The sequence below is a fragment of the Cavia porcellus genome, unplaced genomic scaffold (genome assembly GCF_034190915.1).
Source record: "Cavia porcellus strain 051 isolate PalLab524CR breed Dunkin Hartley unplaced genomic scaffold, mCavPor4.1 scaffold_18, whole genome shotgun sequence".
NCBI classification, from domain to species: Eukaryota; Metazoa; Chordata; class Mammalia; order Rodentia; family Caviidae; genus Cavia; species Cavia porcellus.
Genome location: NW_026947501.1, coordinates 36,967,818 through 36,989,323, shown reverse-complemented (window position 1 = coordinate 36,989,323; position 21,506 = coordinate 36,967,818). Strand labels below are relative to the sequence as shown.

Genomic DNA, 21,506 nt, shown 5'->3' with positions numbered 1-21,506 from the left:
TGTCTGCATTCCCACAGCAAATGCACATGTAGCAACAATTGAACCAACTTTGGATTTGTGGGTAGTAATTACCCTACTTTTAATGTTTGCTGTGGTAAACTGAATAATATCTCCCAAAGATGTTCATGTCCTAATTGTAGAAGCTTTAAGTATGTTTCCTACATTGTCAGAAAGACTTGGTTAAGATGATGGTTTTGAGATGAGGTTATCTGGGACTACTCAGGTGGGTCTTTGTACCATGGAGGTAGAAAAATCAGAGTTACAAAAGGAAATGGTGGTGGGAGGAGAGGTTGGAATAATACCCCTGAAGACACAGGCAGGGACCCTGAGACAAGACACGCATACCCTACAAGTTGGACAAGATATATATTTGCTCCTCATGCCTCCAGAAGCTATGTAACACTGTCAACATCTTGATTTTAGGTGTCTGATGTCCAGAAAAGTAGCACAATAAATTTTTGTGGTTTAAAGGTTTTTTAATAAAACAATTTCATTTTTAATTTGGTATAACAATTTTGTGCATAAGCATTTTTGTCTTCATCACATTGCTATTTCTAGAGACATTTTATACTGTGATTAAAATTTTAGCCAAACTTTAAATGATGAGATTAAAAATACTCTGTATTGTTTTAGGTCACCAAATTTGTGCTGATTTGTTACAGCCATCATAGGAAACCTTCCTAGTGTATTAGTACTGGCAGGTCCAGCATCTAGACCTACTATTCCTTATTTTCTTCTTTCTTTGTGAGCTTATCTGAATTATTTTCTCAGAACAATTATCTCTTTATGTCTAAGAATAAAGTGCCTAATTTATAGTCCCTAAAGTAGGCTGTAGTCATTACATTGTGCCAGTTGACAGGGGAAGAAACTCTTAGAGAAGATAGCTTTGGGCTACACAAATGTCCTACTCTCCCGCTATTCGAGAGTAGAGTGTTTTTTCCCAGGGGCATGCTTTCATCCCTTTTGAAGTTTTACTCATATAGGAAGTTGGTATTAGGCCCAAAGAGTGTAGTCAGCTACTCAGTAACAGGCTTTAAGTGCTGACCTCAGCTTCCCAGCTGACCTGAGAGAGAGGCCTGCCCTTGCTGGCCTAAAGATTTGGGAAATTCCATCAGTGTTTTAGCAAGGGCAAATTTGGGGCACTTAATTCATAGCCAGTGGCATTTGTTGAGCACTATGAGTGTTCCAGATTTAACAACTAATCTTTTCCACATTGTCTACGGCTTTAATGCAGGAAATTAATTTGAGTTCTGCTTCTTTCATCTATGGATCAGAAGTGACAGCTCATTGGTTGTACAGAAATTAGTTTTTATCATCCAGGAATACAATATGAGCAGGCTGCCAAGGGGCTGTGCTGCATGAAAAACATTATAGTTGCTAAGGCTGTCAAGTGGATTTTCTGTATTCCTCATAGGACCATATTTTAGCCCAGACCATGCCACTTACAACTACTGTGCCTGGGTTGAGGAATTTTGATATTATGATAATCTACATTCACTTAGCACCTTCTATTGTTCAGTGAAATTTTAATGCACATTTGATTCTCAGAATAGTCCTACACTATTAAAAGAATTAGATGTAGGGGAAAAGAAGAACATGCTGCCATTTGACAGATGGGAGATTTACTGTGTAGAGCAATTGTCCCTTTAAGAATATTAATTGATAAACTCAAGTACCAAACTCCCAGGTCTCCTGACCCCTAGACCATATTTACTGCTTCTGTCTATAGTGAATGAGTAAGAAGACAAATAAAAACCTATGTGAATCAAAGAGACTTCTGTTAGAACTGTTGACTGGGTGTTTTTTTGGTCTTGGTATCTTTGCAAAAGTAGCAATCTTTGCTTCTTTAGGTATCAGAGAGTCTCATTTGCTCACCATTATAACCACCACTAAGCACTGTTTCAGACACATCGGGAATGCTGAAAACATGTGTATAGTGAACAAGTTATCAGTATGTTCTAATCATTTAAAGCCATTGGCTGCAGCTTTGTAGAAGAGGTTGCTTTGTTTCTTGTTCACTCCATGCTTTTCTTTTCTTTTACATTTTCAGTGAAACAAAACCACTTCTTTTTTTTTTTTTTTTTTTTGCTGTGGGAAAGGTAAACAGCCACAGAGGCTGGGAAGATGGTCAGATCTGTATGGGTAATAAAGGAAGCAAGTCAGTTAGCTATTAACCAGCAGACAAGTATTTAGTTAGTTATCAATCTCTGGGCACCTCCCTTGGCAGGCCATTTCCTCCCAGAGTGGTAAAGCAGATTAAGGGCTTGGGAAATCACAGAGCATATTTGTCCTCCCTCCCCTGCTCTAGCTGGATTCGGGCAGTAGCAGGTTAGAATAAACACCAAGCAGCTTGATGTGGAAGAGGTCACAGAAAGGAAGGCAGCCTGTGGGCCATGGTGGAAGAGGGGGAGCCTCTGGTGGGAGGGGGAGCCTCAGAAAACCCCTGAGCTGAAAGTTATTTTATAACCATTTAAGGCTAAGCCCAAACCTTATTCCCCACTGGCAGCCTCTGGAGACCCTGGGGTTCTTATAATTTATACAAAAGGTATAGAATTGTGAAAATGTTAAAATACCTTTGAGAAAGGTTGATTAGCATGAGGAAGTCTGTGGAATAAATTAATGAGAAGGAGCCAAAAAAGGCAGTTTCAACTGGACTCAGGGAAGAGATAAAGGCTGGCAGTTAAACTAAAATATTTTCTGTGTTATCATGTAAGACTAATGTTATTGTGTGAAGTCATGGTTTTAATTTCTTTTTCAGAACTTTGTATCTCAAGCATTTACTCTCAGTGATTGCATATTTTTAAACGTGAGACCACAGTAAGTTTTTTTTTTTCATTAAACTGTTTTAGGGGCCAGGGACCTAGCTCAGAGGCATAAGTGCCTGCCTGGCAAGCACAAGGTCATGAATTTAATCCCCAGAACCAAAAACAAAAACAAACAAACAAATAAAAAGGCATGTACCTGTTCTTAAACTTTGTTTTGATGGGTCTCAAAATTCTGTGACAGATTTTTGGTCAAGTGGTTTACATTAAAAAGTGTTGATTTTAAAAACTAGGAACTTAAAAACTGACACACACACACACACAAATGGTCTATAAAACATTCTTCTTTCCTTCTGAAAGTTTTACAAAGCATTGTTATCATTAAGTAGTCTCTCACTGTTAAACTTAAATGGCCCGTTGGGAGAAAGTTCTGAGACCAGTCTTCTGCCTCTAAGACTGGGGTGGCAGGTGTTAGGGGTAATATTCATTTAGCCTTCTGAGCTTTCTGGGCAAACTTGGTGACCTTACCAGCTCCAGCAACCTTCTTGTCCACTGCTTTGATGACACCCTCGTATCTGTCTGTCTCGTATCTTGAACAGTGGTATGACCCACAAGTGGATAGTCAGAGAAGCTCTCAACCCACATGTGCTTGCCTGGCTCCAGGTCAATAACGCTAGCATCATCAGGGTTCTACAGTTTCAGACCATCTTTCAGCTTCTTACCAGACCAGCAATCAATCTTTTCTTTCAGCTCAACGAACTTGCAAGCAATGTAAGCTGTGTGACAGTCCAGTACAGGGGCATAGCCAACGCTGATCTGGCCAGGATGGTTCAAGATAATCACCTGAGTGGTGAAACCAGCTGCTTCTGTTGGTGAATCACTTTTCTGTCACCAGCAACTGCTGCAATGAGCATGTTTGACAAACACATTCTTGATGCTGGAGCCCCATTGTCCCCAGGAAGAGATTTACTCAAAGCTTTATGGGACATTTCAACAGACTTTACTTCAGTTGTGACACTAACTGGAGCAAAGGTGGCTACCATGCCAGGTTTGAGAACATCAGTCTCCACTCGGCCTGTGGGGATGGTACCAATACAGCTAATTCTGTAGACACTTTGGAAGGGCAGCCACGGTGGCTTGTCTGTTGGGTGAGTGGGCGGAAGGATACAATCCAAAGCATCAAGCAGTGTAGTTCCACTGGTGTTGCCATCTTTACAAGTGACCTTGCATCCCTGGAACCAAGGCATATTAGCACTTGGCTCCAGCATGTTGTCATCAGTCCAACTAGAAATTGACACAAAATCTACTGTGTCAGGGTTGTAGCTGATTTTCTTAATGTAAATACCGACTTCCTCAAATCTTTTCTGGCTGCAGGGTGGCTCAGTGGAATCCATTTTGTTAACACCAACAATTAGTTTTTTCACATTCAACGTGCAAGCCAGTAGGGCACAGTCATGGGCATGCTGTTCTTGAGATACCAGATTTGAATTCACCAACACCAGCAGCAACAATCAAGATAGCACAGTCAGTCTGAGGTGGGCCTGTAATCATGTTTTTGATAAAGTCTCTGTGTCCAGGGGTATCAATGATAGTCACACAATACTTGCTGGTCTCAAGTTTCCAAAGGGGAGATGTCAATGGTGATACCACACTCATGCTCGGCTTTCAGTTTATCCAAGACCCAGGTATAATTTAAAGAACTCTTTTCCATCTCAGCAGCCTCCTTCTCAAATTTTTCAATGATTCTTTTGTCAATGCCACTACATTTGTAGCTTAGGTGGCCAGTAGTTGTGGACTCCATGTGCCGGAATCTACGTGTTCAGTGATGACAATATTAATGTCTTTTCCTTTCCTTTGTTGGCTTCGATTTAGTGGCGGTTTTCCCTGCACCTGTGCTCTCACAGCAAACCTTCTGTGAAAAAGCATAGTAAGTAATTTAAAGCTTTTGTTTCAATTTTGTTCCTGGTGGCAGGAAATAAGATCAAGTAAACCAAGATCTAGGGAGAAAAATCATCAGTGTATCTTTTTTTTTTTTTTTTTTTTTGTCTTTTTCCTTTTTATCGGTACTGGGGATCGAACTCACGACTGCCTGCTTGCAAGGCAGGCGCCATCAGTGTATCTTGTGTGACATGAAATATTCCCAAGCTTCACAGATGAACAGGGATGGTGAGGGCTGTATTCAAAGTGGAGGAATTGGAAGAACCTTAGAAGATATCAAATTAGAGGGGCAGACATTAAGATCTGCCCTAGCTGTTCTAGATAGAGCTGGATTGATCACTAAGCTGGGCACATAACTGGCCTTGGAATAGGATTGTCAGGATAAAAATCTCGAGTATTGGAGAAAAAAGAAAGTTTCTCCTTGGCAAGGAGGAAATGAGTTTTCCTTCTCTGTGTTTATACAACACACAAACACACAGACACACACAGACACACACAGACACACACACACACACACACACACACACACACACACACAATCTTGTTCTCCCTCACTGTAGGTGGTGCCCACTACCAGACTTATCTTAGTTATTATTTCAGGGAGAACATAAAAACACTTAGAGCCCAGAGGATGACACAAATAATTTTCTTCTTCTTCAGGAGGCATGCATTCATTCTAACACAGTCAGTGACCTTGCTTACCTTCCCATCCTTGTTTTCTTCTTTGTTTTCTGTCCTTGCACTCTCCCCAGAGTTCTACATGCAGCCAGCCTCATCTCCACTCTGTGTTTGGTACCAGTGAACCTCATCCAAGGTTCCATCCTGGAAAGACAATGGACAAGTTAAGTCTTAAGAGTATAATACCTACCTGCCTTCATTACTTTTTACTCATGGCTGAGACAAAATATCTGATGCCCAAAGTTAGAGAAGGAAAGGTTTATTTCCTACAGTTCTTGGAGGTTTCAGTCCAGAATTAGTTGGCTCCAAGGCAGCATAGCATGGTGGGACAGCCCTTTATGGCAACTGCAAACAGCAAGGTGCTAACTGGCGAGACACACACACCACCTTCTTGCCATTACATCCTATGTTGGCTCCACCCCTGGGTGGGTGTAGCATTCATACCACGAATCTGAGCACCAGACAATGAACCAATCACAAATGCTAGATTTGGTCAAGTCCATAATTCATGAGGCCTGGAGGCAATTGGCATAAACCATGACACTACCTAACCCATATCGGGCAATATTGATCACTGTGATACATAAATTCAATGTAGTACTATATTATTTAATATTCTCTTTCTATTCCAGATTAGATTAGAAAAAATAATGAAGATTAGAAAGGCAGTGAACCCTATTCTGTTATATCTATATAGTTATATAACTGCTTCTTGTGTATTAGCCTTGTTTTCCTACTTAGATTTTATCTTTTCTAGATTTCCTAAAAGCACCCAAACCAGAGCTAGGATCAGATCATAGAGTTAGAGAATCTCTGTAATACAACACACCTTGGTGATATTATTTAACCCACTATTTTCAACTCTAATGACACATTTGAGTAACTAGAGTGCTGTGATAGGCAGAATAATGGCCATTTCCCCATTCTCAGGTCCTGGGTCTGTGCTGCTGGTCTTTGCTGATGTGATTAACGTTAAGGACCTGGATATGAGGAGATTCAGATTACCCAGATGGGTCCAATCTGATCATGTGAGTGCTTAAAGAGTGGAGAACTTTTCCTGGCTGTGGTCAGAGGGAGATATGACGGGAGAATGTTCAGACTGATGCAACTGTACTGACTTTAAACGTGGAGAATGACCACAGGACAAGGAATATCAGCAGCTTAAGAAGCTGGGCGATGCAAGAAAACAATGTTTCCCTTATAGTCTCCAGCAGCAGAGTTACTCCTGCCAACATTTTGATTTTAATCTAGTGAGATACCTGCCTGACTTCTGATGACCAAAGTTTTAAAACGGTTAAGTCTTCATTTTTGTAGCTCACTAAATTTGTGGTAATTTGGTTTCCTACACAAATTCAAATTTGTGTTAATCTGCTTTCCATCACTGCAACAAAATACCTGAAATATCAATTTATAAAGGCACTAATTTGGCTCACAGTTTCAGAGGCTTCAATCCATGGTTAGTTGGTCTTGCTGTGTTGGGGCCTGTGGCGAGGCAGAACATGATGATGGGAGCATGTGCAGATGAAGCTGCTCACTTCATGATAGCTGGAAAGCAAGGGAAAAAAGAAGAACAGGGGTCAGTGTCCCAATTCCCTTCAAATGCACATCCCCTGTGACCATTCATTCAACCAGGCTCCCTGCTTTCCAACAATAACAAAGACTGGGAATTCAGGCTTCAATACATGGGATTTTCAGGGAACGTTTAAGACGCATTTAAGATATAAATTATAAAGTATTGCTCATGGCACTAAATGGTTGCTTTATCCAACTGTACATTGTCTTTAATCTTGATTTTCTGAAATTTAGCAACAATAGATCTCTGTTGCCTTATGAAGTTTTTCTCTCAAGATGCACCCATAATTGGATTTCTAAACTGCTTGAGTCAGTAAGAGGCTGCAGGATAAGTTTAGATAGTTTGAAGAATTCCCTCAAACAAGGGAATTGTATGCTCCCAAAGGTTTTTGATCTAATACAGCTCAGTGGTTAATCTCTACTTCAGTTTTGCCCTGGGGGTGGGGTGGGACTATTCATGGCCATGAGGCAGGGTAAGTGGGCTCACAGTACTTTTTCCAACACCATCTGGATTGCATGAAGTTGAATCATACACTGTTGCATTCCTTCATCTTTAGAAGACCAGAAATTTTGCACATTCTTGGAATCTGTATAATTCTTCTGAGTTGAATTTTCATTTTTTTCTACAGTCAGGAAGAAGGAGCAAGCCAGCATTTTAAACTACTTGCTAGAGATACACTACAAGGGGATACAAGCATCAATTTCACATTTGAGCCCAAGTCACTGAATATCAAATGCTAATAGTTTAAATGGAGGCGATCAAAGGCTGCCTGGGACAGCTCTATCTGGACTGAATGCAGAGATTAAATAGGGAGATAGTTCTGAAAGGGACTGGAGAGGGATTTTCTTCTTGCTTATTGATTGCTAAAGCATAAGGGTGTCTAGTGTATCATGAGTGTGCCATGCTATCCTTCTATATTAGGTAGAAGACTGAATGCTTTCAAGGCCCTTTAATTCTTATTTAGTGATCAGTCTGTTTAAAAAGAAGAGTAACTAACAGTGAATGGTAATAGTAAAGGCAAATAGAACACTATAAATCAAAACTGTTAGATCCGCTTGGTTTTCAGGGCTCGTGCATGTTGGCTCCAGCTTTTCTATCTTTACCTGTCCTGCACAAACCCTTTACTTCATGTAGGAATTACTCTTTAAGCCCCACTTGCCATTTTCCTTGCCTTCTGCCTATCCAGCTCCACCCACATTCCTTCGAGAACTTTCCTTTTGCCTTTCAATACCACTATGAGACTTTCAGGGAAATGGCAGAGTGGTGATCAAAAACAACTCAGCTTCTCTGAGGTCTGGAATCCAGACACTGGAAACTAACAATTTGGGGAAGAATAAAAAAGACAGGGAAGTAGATCTGGAACCAAGAAGGATCTGAGAGGCAGATTAAAACCTACAGAGAAATCAAAGAGACAGAACAAAAGGCAGAGAAAGGAAGAGAGAGTCTACATTTTCTCCTGGGCTCCCAGCTCATAGCTCTCAGGAAAGGGAGACCAAACATACAGAGACAAAGTGAAAGTTGGGGACTATATAGGGCCTTAGGGAGAAATGTGGTGGCACAGTGGACAGCAGTGCTGTGACCTGCAGGGAGAGTGTGGGATTCTGCTCCCACATGAGTCCTTTGACAAGTAATAGCTGAAGGTCTGCAGTCTAAGTGTCTGCCATATCTCTGGAGAGAGGGCCTTGTTAGACGCCATTCTGGGGCACAGTTCAGTGTTGGAACTCAGGACTCAGAACAGTCATGGGACAGCTTCATTTCAAGGCTCCCTGAAGTGTGTGCCTTGTGTTTTCATAGTCACTGGGTGAGAGACATCCATGGGAGACAGTTGAAGTCAGGGAACAGGCTGGAAAAATCTCCTGATAGATTGGAGATGAGGGGCTCGGGTCCCACCCCTAAGGCTAGAGGCCAGTGGCCAGTCTGAGTTGATCTGGATTTGAAAGCCAAGGCATTGGCACCGTTGCCCTACTCCTGGCCTGCTGGGGCTTGCATCCAGCACATACTTGGGGTCCGATTGCTTTATCTACCAGTGCAATCAGAGACACATCTTGATTTAGACACTGTTCAAAAATTGTAAATTCTGAAAGAAAATCACAGAAACCTTTCTTTCTTTCATTTGCTTTTTAATGAGTATGCATATTGTTGTTTCTGGTTTTCTTGTTTTTTTTCTTCATCATTTTATTGCAGTTTGGGGAATTTTCTTTTGCCCCTTTTCCTTGCTCTGTACCTCCTTTTCTCCTTTTTTTCTTCATTTTTTCCTTTTACTTTTCAACTTTTCTTCCTTTAATTTTTCTCTCTTATTTTTACTCCTCATATAATCTCTCTCTCCTGTTTCTTTTATCTTTGATTTCTCTTCAATTTTTTGATTACTTTTACCTAATCCTATAAACATCTTTCTTTTCCCAAACAGGATACCCCAAAATTTTGCTCTCTATTTTCTCACCCCTTCATACTTATGCGTGAGAGAGCACGGAGCAAAGGAAAAAGAAAGAGGATCAGAGACCACTCTGACACTGACAGCATGCACACTGCTAAGATTTATCTTTAAGTCTTCACTCTATGTCTCTACATCAGTTGTTTCCCAGTTGGTAAGAAGTTTCGAGCCACTGTCTGTATGAGCCAGGGCATGGCATTTCTTTTTGCTGTGGCTGGCATCTTGTTTGTTTATTACAGCAGAGAGGTTTTGATTTCTCAGTCTGGGCTGATCTGCAGAATGAAATGGAATGAAGATAAATGCAACATGCTGCCCAGACTGCTTTGTGTTTAACCTCCCACTTGTCAGCCACCTGTGTTTTTAACAGCCTCCTCCTGGGTGTCTGAATCCTGCTGGCAAGAAAGCAAGCCAGGGATGGCATGGAAGCCCCTTAGCTGAATCTGTGCTCTCTGACACTGTGATTACTTCCAATGAAAACAAATCGGCTGCAAAACTTACAGAACCATTCAGAGCCACATCTGCCAGGTCCTGATAAATCACCTCCATGTCTGTTCCCAGGATCTGCCCTTGGAGTAGATGCTAGCAAAAACAAAGCTGAGAATCTGGGCTTGCCTCCTGTCATGAAACAATGATTAGACTGGACAGATTCCCCTGGGTGGCTGAAAGGCCCAGTTGGACAAAGGACACTGTAGGCAGATGCAGATTGCACTGTCCTTTTAAAATGAGGTGATGCTACATTCAGTAGCCTGATATATTAACTGTCTGTTTGGTTTTACTTCATTTTGAGGAAGATCTAAAACTTTTGACCACCTATTTTACTGAAGGCATCACTTAGGAGTCAGCTACAATATTATTATAAAAATAAGCTAAAAACTGGATTAGAAGGAAGGTAAACTGTCACTTATTAGAATCTTCCACGGGCTGAGAATTGTACAATGTATTTTTCATGTGCTGTTCTTTCTACTCCTTATAATGACCCTTTGAGTAGATATTGTGATCCATAATTTATACATAGTGGGAGCCATGTAAGAGAGATTTCCTTCTAAACTAAATCTCTGAATGTATGTTTATGTGTATGTGCACATGTTGAGGCAGAGACAGGAAATAACCTCAGAGCCTTTGAAAACAGCTTCCCAGGCATATACAGTGGACCAACTTAGGATCATAAGATGCAACCTCTCTTACAGGGTTCTCTCGAAGAAGGGATCTAAAGTGCCTGGTGAGAAAAATAGGTCAACAGAAGTGACAAAGGATGGTAGATTTGACAGGTGATGCATGTCTGGCTCACTCTTGAGGCAGGAGGTACTCAGGAATGCTAAGAACATGGGCTTCTGCAACCTAAACCCTGCCAACTCTGCCACTTTTGCTAGCAGAGTGACAGGTAGGTCACTTCCTGTCTCTTACAACTGTCATAAGCACCAGGAAATATAATTAGCTTGGCACAGTAGCACACGTCTGTAATCCTAGGACTGAGAGAGGCTAACAAAGGAGGATCACAAGTTTGAATGCTGCACAAGTAACTTATTGAGACATAAACAAAACAAAACAAAACAGGTCTGGGGATATAGCTCAGTGATAGAGCATCCCTGAGTTCCATACCTGAGTACAAAAAATGAGGCAGACTAAAAGGGAAAGAGGAAGCAGACCTGAGTTTCTGCCCTTTTTTGCTGTTTACAACATAAGGAGAACAAAGTAGAGTCTATAAATTTCTCTTTGAGTCTTGTTAAATGCAAGGGAGGAATCTGAGACTCGGAAATATGACCCTCCCAAGATGACACTGTTGCAGTGCTGGGGCAGAGATCTGAACTCCAGACAGATGTCTGATGCTGAAGTCTGTATGTATTATTTTCCATGTGTTAGTGAGCTGTGTCACTTTCAAAAGCTCTGGTGAACACATGCAAGCTAGCATAACTTGTTTTTCAAGCTGTAAGTCATTTACTATGTCCTATCTCTTACAGACTTGATTCTTCCCTATATACCTGGACATGTTGTCTCTCTTTAAGTTCACAAGAATAATTTTTAAAGGAGACATACCAATTCGTCATTATTAAACATTTGAGAGACTTAGTTTAAAGTCATGGAATAGGTGGGAATAGTTGGGGAAATGATTAATCAGAGAAAGTCAAAGGTGTAGTGTATGGTTTTGGGGACTTAGGTGATAGGAGCAGGACATGGATTATAAGGTCTGATAGCATTTCTGTACCATGCCTCTGCCTGAAATGCCTGCTGCCCAGTGCTACCCACATTATTGGCTCATTCACCATGACATGCAAGTCTTTCCAATTGCCTCTATGTCTTTGATAAAGGATCCTTGTCATACTGAAGGATCTGAATAAGAAAGTGAGAATGTAAGCTTGGAATAAGATAAACCCTCTTGACTTATTTAAGCAACTAGATTCAGGTACACTGAGATTTTTCAATTAAATGGACCCATGAAAATAATGGTCAGTATTTATTGTTTACTACTCACTAACCTTTCTTCAAAGTGTTTTACATGGATTACCCCATTCAATCTACACAAAACTGTATGAGGTAGGTATTAACACTGTCTCTTTTTTACAAGTGAGGAAACAGGTACCCAGATTCTCAGCTGAGACATAAAACTGAGAAATGTTCTACAGGACATCAAAACCATAATTTTTGTGGCTAATTTTTTTAATAGGTAGAAACAGTTTGTATCTCTATCAGGCAAAAATCTACGGGTTATCACAGAGTTTCTAAAAGTCTAACCATGTGACTTCTCTCAGGAAAAACTTATCAATTGTTCGGGTTATAAAAGTAATGTGTTAAATATTGGAAAAGCTTGGAAAATACTGAGAAATGTGAGTCATAATTATCTGCAAAACTTATAATGAACAAATATATTACTTTAGTATTGTATTAGTCATTTTTTTGTTACTGTAACAAATACCTGAGATAATCAATTACATATAGAAAGATTTAGGCTCACAGTTTTCGGGGTTCAGTCTATGATCTGTTGACCCGTTGCTTTGGGCCTATTTGAAGTTTGTAGAGGAAAAACCCTCATAAGTGGGAAGTAGAAAGAGAGGAAGAAGCTGGGGTTCTAATATCTCTTTTAAGGATGCACTTAAAAAGCATTCCTTGTCTTCACTCTTAAAGAAAGACAATCAAATTAGCAGTGCCAGTCCCTGACAGAAGAAGGGCAAAGACATGCCTCTGCTCAAATCAGCAGAGGCATGATGTCAGAACTGCACTGTGCGATTCATTCTGTGGCTGAGGTTAAACTTCAGATGAAAATAATCCTCAGCTTTTCTGACTTAACTCTCCTCCAAGTTCTTCCAAAGCTGAAGCTTTGTCAGGGGTTAGGTGTTTCTGATTTGTGTTACTCTATCCTCCATAACTAAGGCCAAGATATACAGCTCTCCTAGACTCTCCATTTGCTTGATAAAGGCCAAACAGGTTTTTCTTCATGTGTGCTTATATCTCTGGGAAGGAAACAGTTGTTTTTCCCTTTAGGAGGCAGATTTGTTTTTCCAGAATGGGGCTAGAGAAAATTCTTTCTGTTCCACTTCCATATGGCAGAGTCAGACTGCCTAGATGAACATTCAAATCCAAGCTCATCCTGGTGACAGTAACAACATATTTCATAATATGAAGTGTTTTTCTTTCCCCTGTTTTCTTGTAATGTTTTACCTCCTCCTTATCATCAGTATTTATACCTCTGCTCTTGACTCCCAATTTCTATGTAACATTTTTGGTCTACTGCTCTAGGAAAGGGATGTGACCTTAGAGACCTGAAGACAGAAATAATATAGATTTAGGACAGAAATGTGTGCTAAATGTGTGTCTTAAGACCAGAGTAGGTCGTCAGGCTAGTGAAGAAGACAGGAAAGCTTAGGTGCTCATCTCCCCACTGTGGCTTCCCCAGCTTGGAGAGGAAGGGAAGCAAGGGATAGAGGGGGACGAAACTCCCAACCTACTATATGTCTGGTATGAGTTTGTGTTCTCTAAAGTTGAAGAATGAATTTTAGGAACAATGGAGGTTTAAGAGCAGAATATATTTATTGAGAGAAAGAAAGCTTCTGTCTGAGAGATGGGAGAGCTCCTGAATGGGTTGCTAAGATCCTTGTTTTTTCTAGCGATTTTATAGAACTGAATCTCTAGGTGAAGTGGGTCTAAAATGGGGAAAAAATGGGAACTCCCAAGGTGGGCATGGAGTGGGCAGAACTATGGTCGACCAATAAGATTAACTGCTCAGGTAAAATTGATTAAATCTGGGACAAATGGGGACGTGAGTCACTGGCAAGCAGGCATATTTCAAAGCAGTGACTCTTTCTGTAGGGAGTTGGGATGGTGAATCCTGACTCCCTCAGGGGATAGAGACCTAGGTAGAATATCAACCTTGATTCTTATCCTTAGGAAGTATGTGGGTGCATTTGATTTATCTATTTTCTTAAACTCTGGCCCATAGCAGAGGTGTCCGTCTCCCCCACAGTTGCAAGGTTATTTCATCTTTTGCACTGGCCCCTTTGAGGGCCTAGCCCTGTCTGACTGCCTCTAATATTTCTATCTAACTCAACTGCCTGTAACAATCCCCGCTATGAAGAAGTAACCTAAATTGCCATGGGGAAGTAATAGGTGAAGACTGATCTGGCTTCTTCAGGTTGAAGGGGGTCTTAGTTGTTGACTGGCAGTCGGGGACACTTTGCAGAAGGTCTGTCTAAAGGCCTTCAAGAGACACCAAGTGTTTTTACTTGGGTAGGCATACAGCTTTAAGTCTGGAGGAGACAAAGGCAAACAAGCATGCACAGGCCAAATAATAGTATCAACAAGATAATTATAAGCACAATTAACAACGATTTTCACCAAGTTGAGCTAGTAATGACTTCCTATAAGGAGGATAAGGATAAGGTCCAGGGAATTTTCAAGTTTGACATGCCATTGATTTGCCATATAATATCTTGAAGAACATTGAGATATTGGCAAAGAGATTAGGAATATACACACCACATTTAGTTTTTACAATTTAAAAGTACTTCTTGTGCTCCTGTTAGAATATCTAATGCCAAACACTTTTGGAGGATGGCCTGTCTCATTAATTTTACTTCTTTATTTAAGAGAGAGAGGCCAGCTGTGGTGTCATTTAAGGCCCACTGAATATAGTCAGATAAGGCCTCAATATAACTTTTTCTCTGGACAAGATCTGGTGGATACCAGAAAAAGGAATCTAAAAGGAATTTAGCATATTTGTTATTGGTTTTATCTGTATGATTACTTGGGGTTTGGTATCCTTCAGGCAAGAACAAATTTTAATCAAAGCATGTTTGATCAAAGTATGTATACAAAGGCATTTATAATCCAAGTATGCACATTAGAGCTGACAGATAAGTTTAGAAACTATTTCTAAGGGCTAGCAACAGTAACCCATTGGCTCTCAGGTTCCTTTACTGATAGAATTGATATTTTGTCATAAATTCTTCTAGCTTTAGTTATAATTATCTCTAAGTTTCTGGTAACATATATGGGAACTAGATTAATACATTATTTTGACCAAGGAAAAACTCTCTTAAGTTTTTATACCTGAACAATATGTACTGTATTTGTAAAAACCAGTCTCAGCATCATTTTGATTGGTTGGCAATCTGGATATAAATGTTACAGTATTTAGACAGGCTAAAACATCTCCAGGATGAGAGTTGGGATTTTAAGCATAACTAAGAGGAATGGTGAAGAGAAACTTATTTCAGTTACAGCTTAACTAAGATCAACTAAGATGACCGTTTATTGAGGTATGATGCCTGAAAGGAAGACCAGAGTTGAGGACAAAAAGGTATGTGCCAATGTCCAGCAATAAGCTTGTTTTTAGTCCTTAGACCTTTAAGAATACACACTTGAAAATGTCTCCTATTCTAATCTCCTGTCTTGCTGTCAGGCCCCAAGGGGTCTTGGGTGGGAACTGATTCTGCTCCAGTGGGAATAGGTGGTTCCCCCGGTTCTCGATTTTCTGGCTGTCTAAAGTTAACAATATGACATTCATCTCCAAATGCAATAGCAGCTTGTAATGCTGCTTGTTATTCACTAGAATTCCATGTTTGATATACTAGTAACATCACATCTTTCCAGCCTAGCTTATAGGTCTGAGTAAATCCTCTAAAGACATTGATGTAATTGTCAGGATCATTTGAAAAATTTCCTAGTTCTAGCTTAATTTGTTTTAAGTCACTGAGAGAAAAGAGGCCTATGAATGGGGATATTTCATAAAGATTATATCTGGAGCATAAATAAGAATTATCTCAATGCAAAAAAGCATTAACATAAAACAATTTGGATCATTTTCCCTCTTTATTACAGTATGATTTTAGTTGTAAAAGAACATCATAATTAATACTTCCCTCTGCATTCCATTTTGGCTCTAGGGGGTAGTTAGGCCACACTCACATGCAAAGAAACATCAAATGGCTCTTTTTCAACGTGTAAGGGTCAAAGGTCTTCCAGTGCTTAAGAATGCATTCCAAAGGAGTCAGGAGCTTTGGCACAGAGTTGCCCATGTCTGTAACATAAAAAACAATATGCGTAAGGGTATGAGACTTTGACATTGAGCCATCTATCTATGCAAAAAGAAATTTTTATTTCTGTTGGATAATGCCCTCAAAGTGTCACTCAGGCTGATTCTATTCGAGGGCAAGTGCAAGCTATCTGAGTCAGTAGAAGACAAAATTTGGCCAGCCTATCTTCCCAGGTAGGTAGCTTGTGAACTTTGTTTTTATAAGCCTAATTGTGACAGGAATGTTTAAAGAAGGAAGCATAACTTTATAATAAACTATTGTTTTTGTTTATTGTAAGAAGGTGAGTTAGAGCACTTCTCTGGCTGTGCCATGAAGGAGAGTCCTCTGGAGATAGAGACAACAAATAAACTTGAGGAACTCCACCTTGGCCCCAGAGCAAAGTCTCCAAGGCACTTGTGTCTTTTATCTAATTACCTCGGCAATCTTTCCTAGCAGCAGGACATGGCTATGCTTTATGAAGCTCACAGGTTAAACATATTTATTATCTACCAATCACATTTTACATGTTTGTAAAGGCATATCAGTATTTTATGCACACAGAAAAGGTGGACTGGAATCTCTTTGTCTCTTTTAGTTATCATATGTAAGGCACAAATGCAAATCATTTTCTACTAGTTTCTTTGAAAGGTGAAAAGTTGTTGTAAGTTGCCTCTGCCTAATTTTCTGAAAGGAGAGGTAGTCTAATTGCCTGAAAAGTTTAGGGGACATTTTTAATTTACTAGCAGAGAGATATACGATACATAGATAAGTAAGTGGAGATTTTCTGTGATCATGTAGCAGTTTCCACTGAGGAGCCTTTGGGTATACACCAGAGGGTTGCCCTGGAGGGCATCAATGCTCAGTTCCTGTTGGCTCAGACAACCAGAGGTCAGTCTCCAGAAAGAAATCCAGCTGTCCATGGTCAACATTCCATTGGCCACTGGCTTCCATGGGGATTCACCAAAGCGGTGCTGTGGAAACCTGTCCTCTGCTTTAAGAGTGGCAGCTGCTGTAGGAGTGATTAATTAGCTGGCAGAGTAACCACTGATTGTCAGAATTCTAAAAGGGATAGTTATAAACCTGAGCAAGAGCATTACCTATAGCTCTACGAATATACAATAAAGGTTTTAAAGTCCACAACTTATCATCAGAGTATTTTCTTACACATAAATAAAGGGTTGGAAAGCCTCCCTTAGTCTAAAGGTGTTTTGGTCCTGTAAGTGTGCTGCTTTTGGAAATAGCTCCTTCTGGTTTCACCCAGAAGTCAGTTTTTTCCAGTGTCTCAGGTTCAGTCTCCTGAGGGAGACTTGTACAGAACACTAAGCTGGGAAATGTTTTTATGTGTGTTCTCCTGGACGGGCAAAATTCCAATATGTCATCTGACCCAGAGACAGGGTATGTGTCTCTCATCTAAGATGACTTCCTTGTCTTTGGTGTTAACAAATAGTCACTTTCTTTGGACTAAGTAGAAAGAAAAGGTTGGAACAGTCTAGAGTTTTTCCAATTTTATGTGTCTCTAAAAATGAAAGTACAAAGTAGGGGAAAAGATTAGAAATAAGGCCAACGAAAGGAAACCAAAGTAGAACAGGCTTGACATTTCCTCCAGAGTATACAGGAGGATCAGAGCCAGTCTGTCTCAGTGAAATCTGTGCTCCAAGTCTTAAAACTGGCCACCGTCTAGTGCTGTTTAAATGGTGGTCAGAGTTCTGTGTTTCATGGCATGTGTATTTTCTAAGTCTGAGCTAGACTTTTATTTAAGAAGTCCCCTTTTACAGAAGTTTATGTAAACGTCTACTCCGGGCTTTCTAATGTTACTTTCTCTAGTGCTATTATCTAGAGTCAATCAAGGAGTGCCAGTGAATTTAGTAACTAGTTTAAATGCAGCAAACACAAGAATAAAACCTTATAAACTTCCCATGTTTAACTTAGATATATCATTTTAACAAAACTGTGACAAAGCATAAGCAATTATAAGCAATGGGAAAAGACATAAAAAATCAAAGCATAAAAATTTGTTACATAAATGAGCCCTAGTCCAGAGTCTATGAAAGAAAAGCAAACCCTTAACTCTATCCAATGATCTTGGAGGGATTTCCAAGTGATATAGGTGGATGAAACTCCCAACTTACTAGATGTCTGGTAAGAGTTCATGTTCGCTAAAATCAAAGAATGAATTTTAGTAACAATGGAGGTTAAGTGTAGAACATATTTACTGAGAGAAAGAAAGCTTCTGTCTGAGAGACAGGAAGGGTCCCGAGTGGGTTGCCAAGGACCCTGTCTTTTTTAGGGTTTTATAGAGTAAAATCCCAAGGTGAGGGCAGGTCCAAGGTGGAGAAAAAATGGGAACTCCTAAGGTGGTTCATGAAGTGGGACAGAACTATGGTCAACCAATAAGGTTAATTACTCAGGTAACATTGATTAAATCAGGGACAAATGGGGAAGCCAGTTATGTAGTAATTAGGCATGCTTAAAGAGCAGTGTCTCTTCCGGGAGGGGATTGTGATGGTGATTCCTGGCTTCCTCAGGTGATACAGATATAGTTAGAATATCAGTTCCTAATGTTTATCCTTAGGGAGTATGTGGGTACATTTTTGATTTATCTTTTTTCTTGAGGTTTGGTTCACAGCAGAAGTGTCTGTCTCCCCCACAGTTGCAAGGTATCTCATCTTCTGTAATGGCTCCTTTGAGGGGCCAGCCCTGTGTGACTGCCTCTAATATTTCTATCTCTCTCAGCTGCCTATAACACAAGTAGTCAGAAGAACTATTAGAATTGTAAGGGTCCATGAAGCAGTAGGAAAGATTCGGGGAAGTGGCAAGTCTGGATTAGCAGGGATGTTTCTTGTGGTTTTGAGGGTGAAAGGGTCTCATATGCTGAAGAACCCAGGTAACTGAGAGAGCCAGACCAAAAGGAGCCTTGCAAGGGGAAGGGATGACACAGCGGTCAGAGCCAGATGGAAAGATGTACGTATCAGGAGACACTAACAAGGCTGAGGACCAAATGCTGCTACACTGCATTCATCTTACTTTAGCAATACTCCAGGGATTTAGACAAAACTCTGGTGAAAGGCAAAGGATCTGAAATTCTGGGAGAATTTGGGCTCATATAAAAGAGCCCCCAAAAAGATGAAGAGCAGTGACTTCTTTTATATATAAGGAGCCCAAATTCCTTATCAAGCAGAAAGTCCACCAGACTCTCAAACTTTCTGGCTTTCTCTTTTTCTGTTCCATTTGACCCAATTAAAAACTTGACCCTTGTATCTAGTTTAAGCCCTTCCTTCTTTCTCAGATCTGGTGTGATCTTTGTCTCTACAACCTGCATCTGTGAAAGGGTCAAGGTCTGTTTTCTTTTCCCTCCTTGTTAACTCTCCCTCCTCTTATCCACTTGTGCTTCACTCCTAAAATTCGTTCTTCGATTTTAGAGAACATGAACTCATTGATATGGTAGGTCAGGAGTTTCATTCTTCTGTATCAAAAGCAACCCTTAACTAACCTTTTCAGAATAAAAAAGGGCTGTATAAAGTGTGTAATTTACCAGAAACACCAATAATTTTCCTAATATATTCACCAAAAAGTTACAAAATATGCCCATTTCACCAAAACAACCATTTCATAATGTACTCCCCATTCAAGTTGCTATCTTTGGTTTGCAGGAAGGGAGGGTGAAATGGAAAATGGAAGGTGGTTATTATTTGGAAGGAGAATCCCTTACATAAGAACATCAGGAATCTAGGCTCAAGCTGATGCTTACACACACTCATGCACAACTTTTCTGGCATCACAGGACGGTTTACAACTGCACAAGTGGCTGGCATGTGAGTCGTTACTCAAGACTTTGGTTGTAAATTAAACCTAAAATTCTGCTCATAACCCAGGTTGCTCATATGTGAGGCTGGTTGTAAGTGGAGGATCCATTAGTCACTTTTTATCAAACTCTGGAGTGAGGGAGCTGCTGGAATGGATGTGGAGGTATTTAAGGCCTGTTACCTTTAGAGGGTTAGCCAAAGGTTTTGAAACAAATGGAAATGCCCTATTCTGCATCTGCTTATTCACATTACTTAAAATCTTCAAGACATCATCCAGCATGTAAAGAAAAGTCCTCATCTCCAATATAACCAATATGACTTACAAGTTATCAAGAGCATTACATACTAAATGTGTTAACTGTTTATACAATCCTCTGAAATAAAGTCTTCCATTCCCACTTCAGTGACAAAACCTAAAACCTAGAGTTTATATCGCTTGTGGCCAAATTGGAAACTAAATCCATAACTGATTCCAAAACTCAGTCTGCAAATAATGAGTGATGTGTTTGCTACTACAATTACCTCTTACCTATGAGTGATAGAATTAGGGTGAGCTGTAGCTGTTACAAGGGATTGAAGTATTTTCAGCCCATCACACACTGTGTATTTAATAAATAGTGTATACACTTCTGTTTTTCCTATGTATTAGTTCAGTACATAATGAGCTCTCCTTTGGGGGTAGGTATAATTCTAGGTGCTAGGGATGTATCAGAAACTAAAATCCCTGTCTTGTGAAAAAAAAGGTCATTGAGGTCCTACTGAAATTGTATTTTGCACCATGTATTTCACCAATTAAATGAAACTAATTGTAATTATTATAAAGTGAAAGCCCAAAAAGAATTTTATTATTTAAAATAAGCCTTCATCCTGGACCTATGTGGACCCCACTGTTACTGTTTAAGTAATTATCAGGACAGGATCTACTAGACAGATAAGGGAGGGGTTTGTTTACAGTCAAATTCAGTTGGGGGGGACAATATCTTGGAAATATTGGGAAAACTCCTTTGACAATTCCATTTATCAATCACATATCTATCATATAATTTGTGCAAATTATAATGACTTTTGGTAGATTAGGATTAGAATTTCATTGATACAGTATCTCAGGAGCACCGTTTCATTGAGGGAAGTACATTAATTTATTGTTTACCAGGGATTCTGAGGTTTCTTCTAAAGCTCAAAGAGGAGCGACAGTTTGGCTAACAGGACAAAATTATATCTGGTCTTGAATTTTAGTCCTTAGAAGCCTTAAAGGACAAGCACTCATATACTTAAGTTTGCTAGTTGGTTTAACCAACAGATTCACACTTTAGGAAACAAGTGTCCGTAATGTAAGTTTTGGTCTTTCTGATCTCGTCCTCCACTAACGTGAGTTCAGATTCCTTGTTATCATGGGCAATTCTTCCCGGTCCTCGCACAGGTAAGCCTTGAGGCATTATCCTCTTCATGTGCAGCCGAAGAAAAAGAAGATGCACAAGGTCGGTCTAGATATGGAGTTTCTCTTTGCATCTCTTCTCGCGGTTCCTTCACTCGAAGCTTCACACCTCCACCTCCTGCATTGGGTTCCTACCTACCCTTAGCTGCTTAACCATAAGCTTCTACTTAAAACGCTAAATCGGAAGCCACAAAACTACATTTCCCATAATGCAGTGCGCCGACCAGGCTCGCTGGGGAGTCTCTAAACTGCCATTACAAATACGGTTATCCAAAGTCACATTTATAGGAAGAATCGAGTTATTATCTATTACTCCGACAGGGTAGCTCTTGTTTTCTTGCCTGTGACTCCGAAAGTCCGGTGAAGTGGCCTCCCGCGGA

The 21,506-nt window shown here is 40.1% G+C and overlaps 1 pseudogene; it reads right to left on the bottom strand.

The window, feature by feature from the left end:
* Positions 1-3,191: 3,191 nt before the first annotated feature.
* LOC100731930 (elongation factor 1-alpha 1-like) lies at positions 3,192-4,688 on the bottom strand (annotated as a pseudogene).
* Between the last annotated feature and the right edge of the window lie 16,818 nt (positions 4,689-21,506).